This window comes from Alexandromys fortis, unplaced genomic scaffold (assembly GCF_014885135.2).
Source record: "Alexandromys fortis isolate MF-2015 unplaced genomic scaffold, M_Fortis_MF-2015_v1.1 scaffold_244, whole genome shotgun sequence".
NCBI lineage: Eukaryota > Metazoa > Chordata > Mammalia > Rodentia > Cricetidae > Alexandromys > Alexandromys fortis.
In genome coordinates, this window is record NW_026068150.1 from 1,353,753 (window position 1) to 1,364,094 (window position 10,342).

The 10,342-nt window shown below is 40.5% G+C and overlaps 1 long non-coding RNA gene across 1 annotated transcript in view; it reads left to right on the forward strand.

Moving 5' to 3' along the window:
• LOC126491517 (uncharacterized) overlaps positions 1-10,342 on the forward strand; it is a 126,786-nt gene that overhangs the window by 536 nt on the left and 115,908 nt on the right. The gene's annotated exons all lie outside the window — the stretch shown is intronic.

The window sequence follows — 10,342 nt, forward strand, 5'->3', positions numbered from 1 at the left end:
CCAAAAGACACCTAAGGTCATGCTCAACCTCATTAGCAATCAGGGAAATGCAAATCAAAACAACTTTGAGATATCATCTCACACCTGTCAGAATGGCTAAAATCAAAAGCACCGATGATAGCCTTTGCTGGAGAGGCTGTGGAGGAAGGGGTACCCTCATCCATTGCTGGTGGGAATGCAATCTTGTGCAACCACTTTGGAAATCAGTGTTTCGGTTTCTCAGGAAATTCGGGATCAACCTACCCCTGGACCCAGCAATACCACTCTTGGGAATATACCCAAGAGATGCCCTATCATATGACAAAGGTAATGAGTCTTTTTACTGTTTGAAGATTTCTATAAACAGATGTGCTGGTTTACATAGTTCCATTGTGAAGTGGGGTACAGATGATGAAGAAAAACAGAAGAAACAGAAGTGGAAATAATAAAAAGACAAAAATCCATCAGGATTAAAACCAGAATCCTAGGGGAAGGACCTTGTTCTGTTAGCCTACATTCTCTGTGTTCAATATAAATATGAGTCACACTGCAGAGCTCTGGGTTTCATTCAGAATGTTTAAACTGTTGAAATCTGCACTGCAAAGAGCACTCTCTTTTTGCAGATTCTAGGGCAGAGGTGTTCAGCAGAACTCTGAGTGTTGGTAGATAATATATATCTATGCTGTCCACACAAGATATATTTACTTTAAATATTGAAGTGCTAGTTTTAGTCAACCCCATTTTATTTTAAATAACTTAAACTTCAAGTTCAATAGACAAGATGGCTAATTGCCTGTATAATGGAGAGCTCTGGAGCAGATCCCTCTGTGCCCAATCTGTTATCTTTTGTCATGGCTCCTTCACTTTACTAAGGCAAAATAGAGTCATATGAACAGAGACTGCTGTAGAAAGCACACTACTGGTTGTCTGATTCTTTACTGGGTTTCCTTTTAAGGCATTAGGTAGGAAACTGAAAGAATATTTTTATACGACATGAATGTAGTAGTTGTGTCTAATTTACAAAGTTATGGATGTTTTCATATATTTTATTAGAATCATAATAATGAAGGCTTGAGAGCTGAGGAGTTGGGTCAATGGAAAAGCTCTTAATGTTTGACCCTAAGTATCTAAGTTTGAATCCCCAGCACACAAGTAAAAATCCTGGTGAGATGACACATGCTTATAGTCCTAGAGGAGGCTGAGACAGGAGGATCCCTGGGGTTCACTGGCTTAAACAAACAGTAAGATCTAGTCTCAGTGAAAAACCTTTTTTCAAAAAGTAAAGTTGCGATCAAAAGAGGAAGCAACATGAATATTGACTTCTGTCCTCTAAATAGTCATGCACACACATGCTAACACACCAGAACACACACATAAACAATCATATACATCTACCAGGTGCACAAACAAATTTTAAAAAGACTTCAAATAGCTGGTGTTTATTTAAATGTGTGTGTTTAAATATTTATTTTAGATGTGTGTGTGTGTGTGTGTGTGTGTGTGTGTGTGTGTGTGTGCTTATGTATCTTAGACTCCTTGGCATGCTTTTTAACTATCCAAAGTCAGTTTATGAATATTGTGTCCAGCTTTATCAGCTTTACCATTTCTGGGTCTGCTTCTCTTGGCTGATGTTTGGTACGGCTGTACTCTATCTCTGTAAGCCTAGTAAGTCTTCTCTGGGTGTAAAGATGATGATTTACCATGCTGCATTGCATCAGCTTTTAAAGAATTCTTTTAAGGAAGGCTACGCTGTGCTCTGACACATAAATTCGCATTTGTTTTAACCTTTGAAAGGAGCTTTAAGCTTTGTTAGTGAGAGTTCCATGACAGTACATAGATAGGGTAGGTCAGTTCCACCAGTAAGACTTCTATGCTGGGCCCCCATAGATAGGGTAGGTCAGTTCCACCAGTAAGACTTCTATGCTGGGTCCCCATATTCATATTTCAAAAACTATGCTACAAACTGTTGCCTGTTTTGCTTCAGCTCTGAAAACTGCTTGATTCTGAAAATTTTCTAGTTCTTCTAGTTCTTTCTACAGGTTTGTCCTGTGACCTTGTGGCATTATAACTGACACACAACAGGATCAAACTTTGGCAAAGGTTAGGATGCTCATCTTTCCAGGTATATGGAGCTTGTTCTCTCTGTGTAGCACCTTCATATGCCATGCCATACTTTGCTCTGCAAATTTAGCAGCATCGCTTTGTTTAACTCTTTCATTTCTGTTTCCTGAATTCTGGAAGAATTAAGGAGTGCCCTACCTCAAACTGGGACTGGAGAAAGTCTGCAGGCAGGAGGCTGGGCACAATTCTTAAGTATCCTTTCCCTCAGGAGTCAATTTCCATAGCTGCCTGTTGTCTGTATCTGAAAATATTTTTTTCAAATATTTGTATATATTTCTTAATGTTTTTGGTGGGAAAGAAATTCTTGCTACCATTGATTCTCTGTGGGCTGAAATTAAAGTGAAATAATACTTAAGTGATTTTAAATGACTTAATAACAAAACAAAATTATTTTAAAATAGGATCATTTAGTCTTTAAATGTTTAAACATTTTCAGATCAAATGTTAATGTAAATGTAACAGATAAGCCTCTTTAACTAAGTCAATAAGAAAATATCAAAGTGCATAACTTCTTCTTTACTTTCTTTTTTATTTATTCATGATCTAGAGAAGAAAATATATTCTTTTATAATCCAACTTATTTTTGAACTGTAATGAATACATGTAAGGAAAATTTTCTTTGGATAGCTAAGAAAAAGATTTGTTCCTATAAACTCAGGACTTACTATTTACACAGAATTCTAGAATCTTCAGCTGGTTATGGTTTAGAAATTTCCTGCTTTTCCCTAATGATCCTATTTAAAATCTCATCAGCAACTTTGTAAAGAGTTGTATATTTTTATTTTATGTGTAGGAATATTTTTCCTCCATGTATGTATTATGTACACCACATGTGTGCCTACTACACACAGAGGCTAGAAGAAGGCATCAGAAAAGGAGTTACAGTCAGTTGTGAGATGCCCTGTGGGTACTGGGATCTGAATTGCATCCTCTCCAAGAAGTATAAGTTCTTTAAACCAGTGAGTCATATTTCTAGCCCCTCCTCAGCAAGTTTCTATCTCCCAAGGAACTTACCTTAGCCTTGAATTTATGCTCATTTTCACAGTGGATGAGCTGTGACTGGAGTCCTATTCCTTAGTGAGTCTACCTTCGCACTTAACATTTGACTCAGGAACCAAATGCGGAAAGTTCGGCAAGACATGAAGTATGTCACAAACTTGACAATTATTCAAATTTTATATTATTAGACATTTTAAGTATAATTCTGTAACACTGTTTTGATCTTCAGCATATTTTAACAAAATGTTTTAGCACAATTAACATATTCTCTAGACAGAAAATTTGCTATTGTGTTTAGTCACCCTCATCACTTCCCTTGGCAATATCCGGATCTGTAGCCCTGCTTTAGCTGGGCTCTGAGTGCTGCAGACAGTGCAGCATGGATAGCCAAGACTGGCGTGGGGCGGGGGTGGGAATTGAGACACGGAGGCTTCTTTTCAGATGGAAGAACAGCAACCTTTATTTTGCCCAGCAACCCTTTATACCTCTACTTCTTCTGTGGAGACTCACCCGCCAGAAAGAACACAAACATCCTTGTAAATTACAGACCACAAGGAAGTTCCCCTGTCAGTCAGAGGGAGTGAGGGCAGCTGGATCACAACACTGAGTTGACATCCATGGCCCCTGTTGCCAGCAAGAGCTGTGCAAAGGCCTGCCGTATGGGTCAATACCTGAGTCCATGCTGGTGCAGGGTCAAGCTGCCACTGGATTCACACAGACATGGGGGCCCATGCAGCCACCAGGGGCCACATTGTTGTCCAGTCTCAAACTGTGGCCGTCGGCCTTGTCTCTGTCTGAGGCCCTACCACAGCCAGGGTATACTGTTGTCACCTGGAGAAATACTGGCATTTTGAGACCACACCACCACTAGGACCGTGTGATCTGGGCAATCTGCAATGCCAAGTAGGGCCATGATAACAACCGACCATTACCAAGGACCATGTCTGGGTCTTTTGTTTTACTGCAGCCTGAGTCTATGCTGATGGCCATGGCCCCGGTTGCCACCAAAGGCCACAGTGATGGCCAAGGTCTGGGCCTCCACCTGTGGCCTTCTAGGTGTCCAATGGCTGTGCTGCTTCCAGGACCATACAGACCTGAGTGCCATGTGCTTCCACCCAGGGCTGGGATGTTGTATGGTCCTGATCTGTGACCAGGGCCATGTCTGAGTCCAATGGCCCAACCACAGACAGGACCAGCACTGATGTCCGAGGGTCCTGTTGCCATCAAAGGTCAAGTGGATGTCTAAGACCTAGGACTAACCTGGGGCCATGAGTGGGTTGAGGGCCATGCTCCCATTGTGTCCATGATGATCTAAATGACCTCCACTGCCAACTGGGGCCATGGTGACATTCAGGCTAAGAATGCTGCCAGGACCATGCCTGGGTCCATGATCCAAACACAGCTGGTGTCTGTAATAATGTCCAAGGACTGCAGCATCACTAAAGGCACAGAGACATCTTGGACCTGAGCCACCATCTAGCACCAGGTTAGAGTTCAAGGGTTGAGCCTCTGCTGGGGCCATGCAGATCTGAAAAACCTGTGCTTCCACCCAGGGCATGGTGTTATCTGGGACCCGGACTGCTGCGAGAGGCCATGTCTGTTAGTGGCCCTACCACAGCCACAGTCTGTGTTAATGTCTGTGGCTCCTATTACCACCAAAAGCAGTAAGGACAGAGCTGCACAAAGATGGCCCTACCCCTCACTGACTACAGCATATCAAGAGTCCTCTTTCTATTGCTAATAAAATACTGCCATAGAAGAGATACATTGTAAAGAAAAATTGTTTTGGTTCACAATTCTTATCCAAGGAAAAAGGTCACCTCTGCTGATGATGTAGAGTCCTGACGTGGTGCAGAACATCACCTAGAGATGTGGGAACTGTACCTGACTCAGCCAAACTGGCTTTTGTTGAAGACCCACTCCTCAGACACGCCATTAACCAATAAAACCCATTCAGCATATGTATGAATGAACTCATTCATAAAATCAGAGCTCAGATCAGTTCATAACAGTCCCACTTGACCCCATTTCCTAACTTCCTACTATTAATTTACAAGGATTAAATTTTAGCCTGTGTTTTAGAGAAAGCAGACCACACGCACACCATAGCAGTTGGGGAGACAGGATCTAAAGAGACAGCCAGACTCGTCACTTTTGTTTTAAGCTGGTGGGTCCAGTTCACTTAAGCAGTGAACAGGGCAGGTATAAACTAATCAACATTTATGAGGAAAGAACTTTTCCACTACAGAGCCATTTTCTTCTGGTGTCTCATTTAATCTTTATGCAACACTGTAAGCAGCTTTCATCACCCATTGAAGTGGTGAAGGGGACATCCAGGACACTATTTATAACAACTCTAGGGCCACAGAGTTCCTAAATTCAAAATCAAATGTTCTGTTCTTTTTAGGAAAGGTGTTAGTTTTGCCTTTAAAATAAAAACACCAAGATGAATAAAATAAATGTGTTTTTTGCCTCTTTCTGATATCAGATACAACTGGTTTTAATTTTTACCATTTTTCTTTATTTTTAAGTCAGCATATAAGTAATAGGTTTTATTATAATAATTCCATACAAACCTGTCATTATAACTTTTTCTACTTATCACCATTCTAACTCTTGTCCCCCATCTTTTGGTGACTTTCTTCTTCCCTAATAGGCCTACCTTCTGCTTTAATGTCACATGTAACTCACTTTACTGCTGCCTCCAGCTAATGATCTTTCCACCTCCTTTCATGACACCCTTTCTAGTTCCATGGTACACATACATACACACACTCATATCTAGCTTTTTTATGTGATAGAAAACATGTAATGTTTTTCTTTCTGAATCTGATTCATTTCACTTAAATATGATTATATCTAATTCCACACATTTTCATGCAAATATGATTTTATTTTTCTTGTTGTCTGAATAAAACTGCATTGTGGTCAGTCAATGGTGGTCTACGACTTTAATCCCAGCACTTGGAAGGCAGAGGCAGGCAGATCTCTGTAAGTTTGGAGGCTAGCATGGTCTAGAAAGTGTATTCTAGGACAGTTATGACTGTTACACTGAGAAACCCTATGTTGAACAAAAAACTCTGCATTGTGTGTGTGTGGTACATTTACCTGATGATGGATATCTAATACAGGCCTAATCTGCTTCTTTTCTATTGTGAACAATAAACAAGGATGTGCATACATCTCTACAATATATTTATTTAGAATCCTATGGAAACGTGTCCAAGAGTGATAGGCTGAATCATGTACAAGTCCTGTTGCTAATTTTTGTGTTTGTTTTTGTTTTATATATTTTTGTGTGTGTGAAACTTCCATACGGATTTCCACAATGAATGTACCAATACACATCTATGTCAACAGTGTGTATGAGGGCTCTTCTTCTTTTTCATTTTTGTATACTCTCATTTCTCATTGTGTGTGTGTGAGAAAGAGAAATTTCCATCACTTGTCATTTGTTTGATGATAGACATTGAATTGATATAATTGTATCAAAGCCAACTTTAATTTGTATGAGGCTGTTAAAGCTTTTTCAAATATTTTTTTCCTTTGGAAAAAAAATAGCCCATTTACAAATTGAATAATTCTTTTCTATGCATAATTTTTGAAGCTCTTTTATGTCTTAGATACTATTTGTCTCTTGGATATATATAATTAGCAAAGATTTGATAACATTACCTAGGTAATCTCTTCACCCTAATAATTGTTTGCTTTGTGGTGTAAGCATTTTCATCTTCATATACTCTTATTTGTCATTGTGTGTGTGTGTGTGTGTGTGTGTGTGTGTGTGAGAGAGAGAGAGAGAGAGAGAGAGAGAGAGAGAGAGATTCCCAATGGCATTAGCATACTTTTCAGACAGTCCTTCCCTGTGCTAATATTTTGAAGTGCTTTATCTCTGTGCTTCCTAAAACTGTTTCAGAGCTAAGGTTTTATGTCTACTTTGAAATGTGCATTGTTAGGGAGATGCTTCTAGTTTCCTTCTTCTGCATTTGAATTGAATTTTCTCAACAATACATATTGAAGACCTTCTTTCAAAGTGTTTTTAAACCTTTTGCTAAAAATTAGGGCCTCTATAGCTGTATGTATTTAATTCATTGGTTTATTGTTCTCTGTGCCAGTACAATGCTGTCTTTGTCACTTTGGCTGTATAAAGTAATCTGATACCAGGGGTATTATCAGGTCTCTCTAGAGAAACAGAATAGATAGGATGAACTCATATATGTTAAATGGGGATTTACTAAGTGGCTTACAGGTTGAGGTCTCAACAATGCTTGTCTACCAATGGAAAGACAAGCATCTGATAATTGTTCAGTCCATGAGACTGGATGTCTCTGTTGGTCTTCAGTATCCATTGAAATCTTTAAAAAGTAGGCATTGATATCAGTGAAAGAATGCCTCGGAGCTCTAGGGCCGAATCCAAATCGGCAGGGCAAACGGGAGGGTGGTAGCTCCTTTGTCCCCACTAGCCTGCCTGCAGCGAGCTAGGTAGGTCCTTTGTTTACGAGATACGGCAAGCAGCAAGGAGATCCGGACCAGGTACCAGGAGAGACATCACTGGGGTGAGTGAGTTTCTGACCACGGCAGCAGCCCAGGACAGGGAACGCAGACACCCCTCCTACACTTCCTGGTCATCCTCAGGGGCTACTGTGCCCGATACCTCCTCTCTCTTCCTATCCCACCCAGCTTGCATCCACAACCCTCCCCCCCTCCGTCTGACTCCCTTCCCTCTTTGACCACATAACAGCTCCCAGCCCAGCCTGTTCGGGTTCTAGGACCGAATCCGAATCGGCAGGGCAAACGGGAGGGTGCTAGCTCCTTTGTCCCCGCTAGCCTGCCTGCAGCGAGCTAGGTAGGTCCTTTGATTACAAGTCACCCAAGCAGCAAGGAGATCCGAACCCCGCACCAGGAGAGACATCAGGCTTGCATCCACAACCAACCCAGAGCGGTCCTGAGGAGTTCCATCTGGACGGTAGTCCATGTTTGGGTGCTGGGGAGTTCCAGCTCAACGGGACGGTCCCTGCTTCTACACTGAAAAGATACACCCAGAGACTCATTCACAGCAAAGTCTGGACCAAGACACCAGGCCTCTCCTGGCTCCATTTGAAGGAGGAGATGGGAAGGCGCCAATGCAAGACTTCCTCCAACAACCTGAAAGGCAACATGACTTCACCAGAATCAAGGGATCCCGAAATAAGAAGAATTGTACACCCTACTCCAGAAGAATTAGAAGAAATCGACTCAAAAGTGAATTATATGAAAATAATAGAAGACCTTAAGCAGGAGGTGAAAAACTGCCATAAACAATTAGAGATTACAAACAAAAAGGTAGAGGAAATGAATAAATCGCTTAAAGATACCCAAGAAAATCAAGAGAAACATGAAAAAGCAATCAGACAGGTACGGGAAGCAGTTCAAGACTTGAAGAATGAAATGGAAGTAATGAAGAAAACACAAACCGAGGGAAGATTGGAGATGGAAAATCTGGGTAAACGAACAGGAACTACAGAGACAAGTACTACCAACAGAATACAAGAGATAGAAGAAAGAATATCAGATACTGAAGATACCATAGAGAAAATAAACACACTGATCAAAGAAAACAGCAAAACCAACAAATTCTCATCACAAAACATTCAGGAAATATGGGACACAATAAAAAGACCAAACCTAAGAATAATTGGAGTAGAAGAAGGAGAAGAGGTGCAACTCAACGGCCCAGAAAATATATTTAATAAAATTATAGAAGAAAACTTTCCCAACCTAAAGAAAGATGTACCTATGAAGGTTCAAGAAGCATACAGAACACCGAATAGGCTGGATCAAAAAAAAAAAAAAACCCCCCCGCCATATAATAATCAAAACACAAAACATACAGAATAAAGAAAGAATATTAAGAGCCGCAAAGGAAAAAGGCCAAGTTACTTACAAAGGTAAACCTATCAGACTTACACCTGACTTCTCTATGGAAACCATGAAAGCCAGAAGGTCCTGGATAGATGTACTGCAAAAACTAAGAGACCATGGATGCAAGCCCAGACTACTATACCCAGCCAAGCTTTCATTCACCATAAATGGAGAAAACAAAATTTTCCAGGATAAAAACAAATTTAAACAATACGTAGCCACAAACCCAGCCTTACAGAAAGTAATAGAAGGAAAATCTCTAACCAAGGAGTCCAACAATGACCACAATAACTCAGACATCTAGAGACCCGTCACCAGCGCAACTCAAAGAAGGGACGCACACGAACTCTACTACTAAAGAAGTGACCGGAGTTAACATCCCCTGGTCATTAATATCACTTAATGTCAATGGGCTCAACTCACCTATAAAAAGGCACAGGCTAAGAGATTGGATACGAAATCAGGATCCAACATTCTGCTGTTTACAAGAAACACACCTCAAACACAGAGACAGGCACCTACTCAGAGTAAAGGGCTGGGAAAAGGCTTATCAAGCAAATGGACCTAAGAAACAAGCAGGTGTGGCCATAGTAATTTCTAACAAACTTGACTTCAAACTTAAATCCATTAGAAGAGACGGAGAGGGACATTTTATACTCATAAAGGATCAATTCATCAAGAGGAAGTCTCATTCCTGAATATCTATGCCCCTAATATAAAAGCACCCACATACGTAAAAGAAACATTACTAAAACTCAAGGCCGCCTTCAAACCGCACACACTAATAGTAGGAGACTTCAACACTCCTCTCTCACCAAAGGACAGGTCAATTAGACAGAAACCTAACAGAGAACTAAGAGAATTAATGGAGGTAATGAATCAATTCGACTTGACAGACATCTATAGAATATTACACGCAAATAGAAAAGAATATACCTTCTTCTCTGCAGCTCATGGAACCTTCTCGAAAATTGACCACATACTCGGTAACAAAGCAAACTTCCACAGGTACAAAAACATATTAGTAACCACCTGTATCTTATCAGATCACCATGGATTAAAGTTAGAATTCAACAACAACCCTACCCCCAGAAAGCCTACAAACTCATGGAAACTGAACAGTCAACTACTGAACCACACCTGGATCAAGGAAGAAATAAAGAAAGAAATTAAAGTCTTCCTTGAATTCAATGAAAATAAAGAAACAACCTACTCAAACTTATGGGACACTATGAAAGCAGTCCTGAGAGGAAAGTTCATAGCACTAAGTGCCCACTTAAAGAAAACAGAGAAGGCACACATTGGAGACTTAACAGCCCATCTGAAAGCTCTAGAAAAAAAA